Source organism: Mizuhopecten yessoensis, unplaced genomic scaffold (assembly GCF_002113885.1).
Source record: "Mizuhopecten yessoensis strain PY_sf001 unplaced genomic scaffold, ASM211388v2 scaffold3229, whole genome shotgun sequence".
NCBI classification, from domain to species: Eukaryota; Metazoa; Mollusca; class Bivalvia; order Pectinida; family Pectinidae; genus Mizuhopecten; species Mizuhopecten yessoensis.
The window spans coordinates 1645929-1656600 of NW_018404940.1; the positions used below are offsets into that span (position 1 = coordinate 1645929).

Consider the following 10672-nt stretch of genomic DNA (forward strand, 5'->3'; position numbering starts at 1 on the left):
CCCACCCCCTCAACATTTTCTTTAACATAACTTAATTATTTTTTGGTTTGGCCTTAATTTTATTGAATAAATTTGTTAGCAATAGATTTCTTGTACATGTACATCCTTACAACCATGTGTTAAAGGTCCGTTTTTTCCCCATTTCATTATAAAGCAATATATTCTATATGTAACAATCTTGTCTATAAGAGCTGACTACATTTTGTCACCACAGACACCAGGTAATAAGCTATCTGAGGCCGGCTATCTTTTTTATCTTTCGCTATGTAAGACTCCTTTTTCTGAAAGCCAGTGTTGTATCATTTCATTTAGGAGTATAAGTCTTTCGGCAATTTTTGAAAAATACCACTAGCCCGAGCTATATATTGCAAAAAATATTTACAATTTTCACTAACCCTGCAATACGATTTCTAGTCTCAGGTGTATGGCTCCTAAAATTGTATTTATAACCTCAAATCCTTCCCTTCCACCCATCTGACAACACCTGGAGAGTAGACCTTTATTTGACCTTTGACCTTGTTTTCACAAGCAAGTAAAAATTCTAGACATTTATTGAGGATATGGTTGCCAAAATGTGCCATCAAGTGAAATGGTCAGACCTTGATGTAGTAATATTTTTGAATTAGTAGGGCAATCGGCAAATGTTTATAGAACTCCTAAAATGTAATCAACCCATGTTCTAAATCTTCTAAACTGAAATACAATACAGCAATACAACACAATGAAAAAATGTACCTATACAACAGAAATGTATCTGTTTCCTGATTGAATTGGTTAATGATAACAATTCATAGAATCTGTCCCAGCGGACAGAGATAAGGAAAGGGGAAACAAAATAAACAATTAACATTGTCTAACTGAAGTGGAAACATTTCAGTAAACCCCTCCTGTGAACAAGGAAATATTCCGGAAAAAGAACCTAGGTGTCAACTTATTAGTAACTTCTGGATCAACAACTCTGCATGCTACCTTCCAGCAATAACTTCCATGTCGACAGACCGGCAAAATCTATCTGACAAATAGGTATTTGTATTTAGTTTACTTATTTTAATTATCAATTGTTCATACTTTTGAAAGCAATACAATAAACACTGCAACACTGAGAAGATAAACGTAACAGGTATCTAAGGGAGATAACTCACACACAAATCCCAGGTACTGTTGGAGATGACATTTAACCTTAAATCTCACTATATTTGACGTAATCAGTGCAAACAGCCGTATAAATATAATAAAGCTGTATTTTTCTCGTCGGACTATTTGATTTCCTTATCATTAAATTTCCAATTTACTTGACAAAGAGTGTCTATTGTGTTCATTTTTTCATTAATTCAAATTTTCCATAATTGTTTTAAGTGCCCAGGTCATTTATTAGGTCGAGTACAATAGTTTATTTTGAACATGGAGGTTGTGTGCACATGATTTGAACCAGCAGTACAGGAAACTCCAGAGCCCCATCCCACTCAGAGTGGTGTTACTAACGGATGTGCTGGGAAACTACATCACATCATTCTGGTCCTTTTTATCTTAAGTCCCGACACCATCATTAATAGACGGATGTACGAGTACTAGAATTTGTATACATGCTTCATATACATGTCGCAGGTCAATACAAAAACAATGTGTAAGATTTTAAGATCGAGCTTGCTTAATCATTTACATATACATGTGCCTGTCCCGTACAAGTGCACCCTCTAGTTTTTTCTGGTGCGAGTGCCCGATTTCTTCACCATAATATACTATTTTACTTGAAAACCTACTAATAGGGTTGGGAAATATTACCATCATACCAGTTTTAAGAATATTTTTCTCGGCTAATATGGCAATATTTTGTAAGACTTTCTGGATTAATTAATCATCTTTTCCCCCTGAATTACTAAACACCAATAGCACAAATTGGGTCAAATATGGAAGTAATGATACAACATAATTATAATCTACTAGCTCTGATTATAATTTATCATGAAAAATTTACAGACAAACTTAAGATCTGGACAAAACTGTGACATAATTTTTCATGTACTAAATTTTAAACAAATTTTAAAGTTTTTGAAAGTACTTGTACATTATTTTTCATTGGCAAGCTTTTAATTAATACCGATTTCAGTGAAATTTGCCAGTTTTTATCAATACTGATTTCGAAATCATAAATATAATCCTGTATATACTGTAAAATTAGAATTGTTGTGGGATATTAAATTTCGTTTATTTCGTGGATAACAAAAATCCACAAAATGAAATCCCCACAAAAACATAAATTTGGTATGATATAGATAGGGGAAAATCAGAAATCATCCAAATATAAAGTCCTTAAAACAGGCTAGTACACACATGTATATGAAAACCACAAAAGCTTGACCCTACGAATAAATGATTATACAGTAGTCAGCTGCAATGATTTGTGTTTTACTTATTCAGATTAGTTTGTTTGTGATGTCTGATAATATTTAAACAGATTGTCAAATATCTCACTTGTACAGCAACACCCCCCTCTCCCACCCAAGAGGAAGCTTACAAACATTTTGAACTTTACACTTACAGGTATTACTGCATCAGATTTCCCTTCCATAATGACTTAATACAAATCTTAAGCAGTCTGTTCAAAAGACACTACCTTTAATAATGAACAAACACAACTAACAATACAAGCATAGATAAAAGGCAATTTTCTAAAATTACTTTAAAAACTGTTTTCATCATTGCGTCTTTCCCTTGTACATAAAACACCTTTCCAGATAGTAGTGATTGTATCCGATTACTCCAACTAGTAATCCATTCATCAAACCTTCAGAGTTTCCTATAAACACCTGAATACTGTATACAGAAAGCGGTCTAGATCAAGGTCAGTATAATTACCTGTCCAAGTTGTCTGTCTGATATATGGTACGATCCCCTTGTCTGTTGAATACTGCAACCTTTCTCTCCCTAGGATTTTACAAGGTATGATCCCCTGGTCTTTTAAATACATGTACTGTAACCTTCCTCTCCTTAGGTTTATATAAGGTACGATCCCCTGGTCTGTTGAATACTGTAACCTTTCTCTCCCTAGGTTTATATATGGTATGATCCCCTGATCTGCCTAGATTTAATGTACACAACTAGACAATGAAGATGAATATACAGTTAGTTGGTAACTTGGCTCCCTTGTAGCGTGTCTGGTCTGCACTGTACTAACTACTGCAGACATCTGCTAATCGCTAACGGATAAAGAAGCTATATATTAGATACATATATTATCTATATGTACCGATCAAACCCAACTTTGAACTGAACCATCCAGGAATTTGAACCTTGTGTAAGTTTCATTTGCAACTTATCTTTTCATACATGTTAAATGTAAGTCTATCCACTTCAAAATATCAAAGTTATCTTATCCACATTTCTCCTCGCATAAATTTGAAAGTTAGAATTCATTTATTTTCATTGGAAAAGTCATCTTCCTAAGTGTTCACAATTCAAGGCATCAAAAAGTAAAACTTGATGCTGACACATGTACATAGTTAAGGATAGAAGGTACCTTATATATTTAGTCAGAGTTAACGCCCTTTACAAATGTTAGATTTTATACATAGTCTAACAAGTTCATCTTTGCTAGCCAAGTGTTCGCTTCGTATACACTCCACTTCCCCTTGGTGGATATAGCCGTGTTTACCAAGCCTTCAAATTTTCGTACAGTGCCAATCGCTCGCATCCAATGAAATCGCGTCTTACATATATTATAGCGCTGTTGACGAAGGAAAACAGTAATGGTGACGCCCTGTACGGAAGCACGTTATCGATTATGTCAGAGTGTTTTGCCCCAATTAAATAGGCGCACAATTTTTTGGGAAACTTTTAAATCATTTGGTGGAAATCTTAAGACTACGTGCCACATGTAAATGATGACCTGGGAAAATATGTGTGCTGCCTTTGGATTGTTTCCATATTGCTCTGTTATTTATACTCTGCCTCGACATACACATGCTTTTGTCAACAAGCTGATGGAGTGTGAATGTAACGGTCATTCTGATTGGTTAAAAGTTTATTGGGAGAAGAACGATAACTCGGTATCTCCGCTAGGTGGCAGTGGAGGGAATTATAAAAACACGGCTATATCCGCCCAGGGTAAGTGGAGTGTATACGAAGTGAACACTTGGCTAGCGAAGATGGACAAGTTAGAATTACCAGTGTTGTTCTTATTATTACATGCGTTCTTGTGTACCAAGTTACGAACTTTCAAATTTGTAATCAAGTGCATTGACAAAATTAAATTAGCCTCCTTACCATCCTCGATACTCCAGGGGTTACGCTCAGTTTTGCTCTCTGCACCCCTTTAATATATCATAGCAAAATTGAAGGCACGCGTCTAGGCTCTTTAATTGGTCTTGGGTAAAAAAAATGTGACCAATCGCAAGCTGACTATACTTGTCTTTTGAAGATTACAAAGGAGCTATAAATGTTGACAACAGCCGTTATGTGCCTGACTTAACCATCATGGTCTATTTTTAATAACTATGACCTTCACATTAGAAACTTTTAAATCCCTATTGCACAGGCTTCATATCAGTCTTTCATCTTGTCAAATTTCAAAAAGAACTATTTTTGTTTTGAATTCCAAATAGTCTTTGGAAACGAAAGTGCCAACTGAAGGACACTATGATTACTATAGGGCACCCAAGATGTGGAGCTCTAAAATAGCTTAGTTTGGAACTCTTTAGGAACAGCTATGTATTTTGTACATACAATAACATCCCCAAATTTTGTTTTTTGACATGATGATACGCCATTAACTTAATCAAGTGTATAGAACTATATTTTGAGATCACAGAGGGCAAGAATGGATGGAATGTTTAGAGATTTGGAGAGCTTATATCATTTCAATAAATGTACACACAAAAAAGGAAAGCAGTACTTTGTATGAGAATGGGCACTACTTACATTAAATATGGAAATTTTACTTTGAAAACGTGTTTTAAACAACAATTTGAGGCAGTCTATTTGAAGTCACTGGCATGGGTTATTTTCACAAGTGTATTTTTTGCAGCAAGATAAATCAGTGAATTCAATATGATAATGAAGATTTTATAATCAAGTAACAAAACAGACTTTATAAGGAAACCTTATGTTTTGTGGTTTACAACTTATGGAAGCCCCATTTATCTTTGAATCTGTTCAGAAAAATGTGGATTTTTCCCCCAAAAATACTAACTCTGACAAACCCTAGTAAGTTATTTAGTTATGGTCGGTTACTGTCGACTTTCCTTCTCTCCTGCTCTTGACCTACAACACAACCACGCTAATACATTACTATATTGGGCCTGTCTCCCACTTCAAATTCCTCACATAACTCCCCAACACCAGGCGCTACTGTCGGCTGTGTGATGTAGATATAGTCTCCCGGGACTGTGTTGTTTTACCTCATCGTAGGGTAATATTATATATGCACATACTTGAAATATGCACCTACCCAGTATCACATTGAATTTCCACTTACAGTCTCCTATTTCATCGTTCATACATAAAGGTCACTTACTTTAGCCACTTGCCAAAGGCAACTTCATATCATATAACCCCCATTAGTAACTATATAAAGCTTGTGGATAATTTTAGTTCTCCAGTTACATAATTTCAAAACAATAAAACAAATTACAGATGTGAAAAACACAACATAATCTTGAACCAAAAACATTTTCATTATTAGGAAGTTAATTAATATTGTATTTTGCACTTGAAAATAAAAACAACAAATCAAATGAATACAACATCAAATACTTTCAAAACTAGAGTTACATTATTTCATTATCAAAGGCAGTTAAATTACAATTTGTCCACACCTCTCCCTTTATTCAGCCTCATCAAGAAAATTATTATGACACTTATTTGACCAACTTCAGTCAACTGGTACAAGGACGTAAGGACACACCACCCGATACCTCCAGCGATACTGCAGATTGGGATCGTACCAGGATTCTTTCTTTCCAGTCGGTATTCTGATATGGAACAAACTGCCAGCAAGTATCGCGAGTCCATGATCGGAAAGTTTCACCCATAAGTAAGGTAGCTGAGACTGTTTTTTTCTTTAATGTGAGCCCCACCACAACATAATTTTCATCTTTTAACCATGTGCGAATATGTTCCGCATGGAGCCCGGTATATTACTGGAAGAAGAAGAAATTGCCCTCCTCCGGTCCCCCCACACACAAAAATTCAACCTGACATTTCAAATCTAACTACTTCTCAAGAAAATTGAAGTCATATCATGTTTAAGGAACGAAAGAATTACAACATAAACATCATACAAATAACAAAATGTGTACATGTGCCAATGCACGTAACTTCGTCGTAAAAGTTATCTACGTAGCATGAAATATACGTGGAGTCGTAATCACCCAAGCGTAAAGTGACAACACTTTCGCGGATCAGTCAGCCACCTGCTACACAGCTCTGCCATTGTTCGTTTTACTGTTCAACCGAAAACAGAAATTCAAATAAAATGTAGTTGTAAACGAGTTCAAGAACAGCAACAATGTTTAAAGAACACTTGTTCTTACCTTGAAGTTGGAAGTGACAGACAAAGTTTGGAGATACTTCCTCGAGTTCAACGCTAAGTCTCACGATCTTTCCCGGGATTTTCGCTGTCGTTTCAAGCGTGGGTGTGTCTGGCGGGTTCCAAATATGGAAGTTATATGCAAATTAATCTAGATGGGAAAGATGCTTGTAAAAGGCGGAAGTAAAAACCTAAATCCTGTGTCAGCATTGTAAAAGTTTGTTTAACTTTTAAACTGAAATGCAAAATACATGTTGCAAAGACCAACGCAGGCTCTTACCAGTTTATTCAGATACCCATCAACTGATGTCTCTGGATTAGGCAAAAACGAAAATTAAAAGGAGATCATTTCATTTGATATCGTTATTTTGCCTGCTTCTGATGAGAATTGTGGATTTCGAGATTTAGACTAACAACGGGAGTAACGTTTTACTTCGCTATATATTATCATTAATTTTGAAAACCATATACTTCATGAAGTTTCTGAACAACATTTTTATGTTCTACTGTAGTCTTGACTACGCCCTATTAGCAGACTAACGTTTTCCATCAGTAACATTTCGGTAATGAGTAAAGGGAAGTAACTCGAGCAGCATGTTTTATTTGAAATGCGTTAAATCAGAGACATATAAAGCCAGTAGTAGACTAGTATATAGTATCACGGAATTAGATTAGATGTTATCTAAGCCCGTGATATTATGTACGTCTCTGGTTAAATCTTGAGCATTGATCTTGATGTAATAAAACATGATAACACATATACTGCAATTCATATCTTAAAATGTATTTCAATTCACAAGAACCACCGACAAAGTTGATCTAATCATTTATTTGAAACTTCTCGTTTGGAAATGAAAATTTCCGTTTCAAAATACCATGCATTTACATGGTTATAGCTTATAGAGTAAAAGAACAAAAGAAGTCGTGAACATTAGAGAAAATAGACAGACAATATGATTAGATTCAAGATTCACTCAGATACCTCGTGTAATTTCTACAATTTTCACCACTGATTTGTTAATTTAACTTCTGCTATTCGCCCCTACTGTTTGCTTTATATTTCTGGATATCATAGCACGGAATTAGATTAGATAGCTAAGTCCGTGATCAGGACTTTCAAAGAGAGCGTAAGATGTTATAGAAACGTCTCTTGGCCTACTGTCAAGAGTTTATAAGAATAATTATATAACTTGAGAACAAAGGTCATCACCTAGCGAACAGTGGCGAAGCATACATGTATGTGCATTCACTTCAATTCTCTATTTTAAACATATTGTATTGCCAAAAATATTGAACAATATATTGGGCACACGTTATTACAACTTATCACAGCCTTCTCCCGTCATACATTTACATTTACATGACAACAATGATAATAGGCATAATCATGAAGTAGATATTAATAATATTCACACAGGTACAAATACACAACTGAAAAAAACACCGTTCAAAATATATTGCTGGGTTTGATGAAGTTATGCACATGTCTAAAAGGGTGAAGGACGGAAAGATCTTAACTGCCAAACACAGTTGCGGACCCAGGGGTGTTGCCCTAGTTGCCCGGGCAACACCCTTTTTTCTGTGTCCAAAAATAATTTGGACTTAGGTTTTTGATGATTTTCCTTTTTTTCATATGGGATTTTCTTCTAATACCTACCATCCTGTGAGCTTTGATTTTCTATGGCAAGCAGCAGTGTGAATATCTATATATGCCTAAGGGTGCAGTTGCCCAACCAAGGAGGCCACTACTTATACTCTAAACAATAGGGGATTAATCCTCTTTTGTTTATATATTAGTAGGGTCGCCAGTCAGGTCAGTGGTGAAGGCTCACCAGACTGACTCTACCTAATCTTACTGTTCTAATGTCACGGTGCGGTGATCACCCTGTCCGTTGAGAGAGGATAAACCATCTGTTGGAATTAGGTATATAGGTTAATTGTTATTTCAAAGGTAGAGTCCATTTCATGATAGATAAACCTGTATTTTCACCTGTGGTTTCATGTACACATGATCACCTGGAGTGATTTATTATACCTATTAAAAAAATGTAAATTTCAAAGACAATAAAGCATCCACCTTAGCATCTCGTTATCAGGTGAATAATAACCAATGTTAGCATACAATCCTGGCGTGTAATATATCCTTTTCAACAGGTGTTGCCCTTGTATATATGCATGCATACAAATTCACAATAAAAGACAAACAGTCAAATCATAATTTATATTTATGACAAAATAAATCAATATTTAATTGCCAAAATGCTCGCCTAAACTACATGCACATGAAAGGCATGACACAAACATCAACATTTTAACCAAAAACCATCATTTTTACCATTGTTACAGATAATTTGTTAACACTCGCTCCGCTCGGTCATCATAAAATATAAATACTCTATGTTATAAAATATAACCTGGAATAATACCCCAAACTCAGAAAACTATTCTATGCCTTGTTCGATCTGTTTGACAATGGAAATAATGTCCGATAAATTGTAGCTTTCTACGCTCGGCAGTGCTTGAACAAGTTTAGTATTTCATCTTCAGAAGAAAAAAAATCGACTCGCTCTGCTCGGCAGGGAAATTATAATTGTCACAATCTCAGAAATAATGAAGTTCTATACATTGTTTGGTGCCAGAAAGTAGTATACATGTCCAACCGACATGGCAGTTATAATTTAATAGTTTTATTTAGTCTTTTTCTGAGTTTAAAATTATTCGGCAACACCCAATATTAATTCCTGCCCCCACCCCCCCCGAAACAAAAGAAGCTTTGAATTTAGTCTATACCAAAGGCATTCAAATATGGAAACAAAATACGCCGTTCATTGCTAAAAAGTTGACACTCAAAGAAAAAGTGAAGGCATTCTCACATGGATGTCAACAGATGCAAGCTGGAATTTCGACAAGATCAACTCTGTAAAGGTCATACCTCGCCGGGACTAACTAGAGCAAAAAAAATAACAACGGCGAGAATATCGGCAGAGCTCCAGCGAGAAAGTACTTGAAAAATTAAAATTGACCGTAGCAATACCGATGTAGTACCGGCGTTTCCCATTGTGATACCATTGTTCTGCTGATGTGCTACCGAATACCAATTTTCTGACACCTCATTTTTACCGATGAGCCGCCGATGTTATATCGAGGCGCCGCCATTGTTCTACCGTAGTGCTACCGTTTAATGGGGCTATAGCGGAGTGATACCGTTGCGCTGCCGATGTTACGGTAGTACATCGTTAGTACATCGGCGGCGCAGTACTACTTCGGTGGTATTCGGTAGTACTACGGTATCACATCGGTACCAGTTCGGTACACATTGAGGCCACCGGAGAGCCGCCGATCCATTACGGGACGCTACCGGTGCTCAACCGACATTAACGAAGCCATACCGGAGTACTGCCGATATTCAAAAATGTCTGCCGTCGCATGCAGACAGACAGACAGACAGACATTCTTTATTTCCTCTAATAAGAGATTACATGGTCTTGTCGTTTTTAACAATTTCAACAATTTACAGCATGCACACTACATATTTACATAATACTACAGTTTCTTACTGTATTCTTCAAACTTTGCTCAAGAGCTAGAGCTGCTCTCGAGAAGTATGTTCATTTCTGTGAACATCCCAGCAAGTTTGTCACTTATAGCAACCATCAGATTGTCCCATTGTCCATCGTCCAAAGAAATATCGTTCCTTCCACCAAGAATAAATGAACATTTTTTGTCTTCCTCTAGCATATCGTATTGTACATATTTGTCAACGCTTATAAGATTAACTATTTGTTCCAGCAAGATGTCTCTACTTTTGAATAATGTGGGACATTGTATAATGAAATGTTTAACGTCATTGTTCACAACTTTTTTGCACAATTTACACATCACATTTTGGAATTCAGCCCTGTAGGAAAGCTTGATTAATTCACAAATTTTCCATGTGCTTTTAGGAAATTTCAACGTTAGAGACCATAAGGGATTGGGTCCAATATATTGATGAACTGCCCTATAATATAACAGATCGGGACGATTTCTGCACATTTTACACCATACATCATAGTAATAGTTTGTTGTGACTTTCTTAATAAACGATTTCCACTGAAACTCTCTACAGCACGCACCAGAGAACACAAACTCGAAAAAGAATGTCTC

The 10672-nt window shown here is 35.9% G+C and overlaps 1 protein-coding gene across 4 annotated transcripts in view; it reads right to left on the bottom strand.

The window, feature by feature from the left end:
- LOC110447159 overlaps positions 1 to 6661 on the bottom strand; it is a 56594-nt gene extending 49933 nt beyond the window's left edge. For 2 of the 4 annotated variants that reach the window (XM_021492664.1, XM_021492661.1), the window contains exon 1: positions 6531 to 6658. The gene's annotated coding sequence lies outside the window, so the exon portion shown is untranslated. Of the gene's footprint in view, positions 1 to 6530 lie in introns of all 4 variants that reach the window. The other 2 variants (XM_021492659.1, XM_021492662.1) reach the window with 2 other exon arrangements.
- Between the last annotated feature and the right edge of the window lie 4011 nt (positions 6662 to 10672).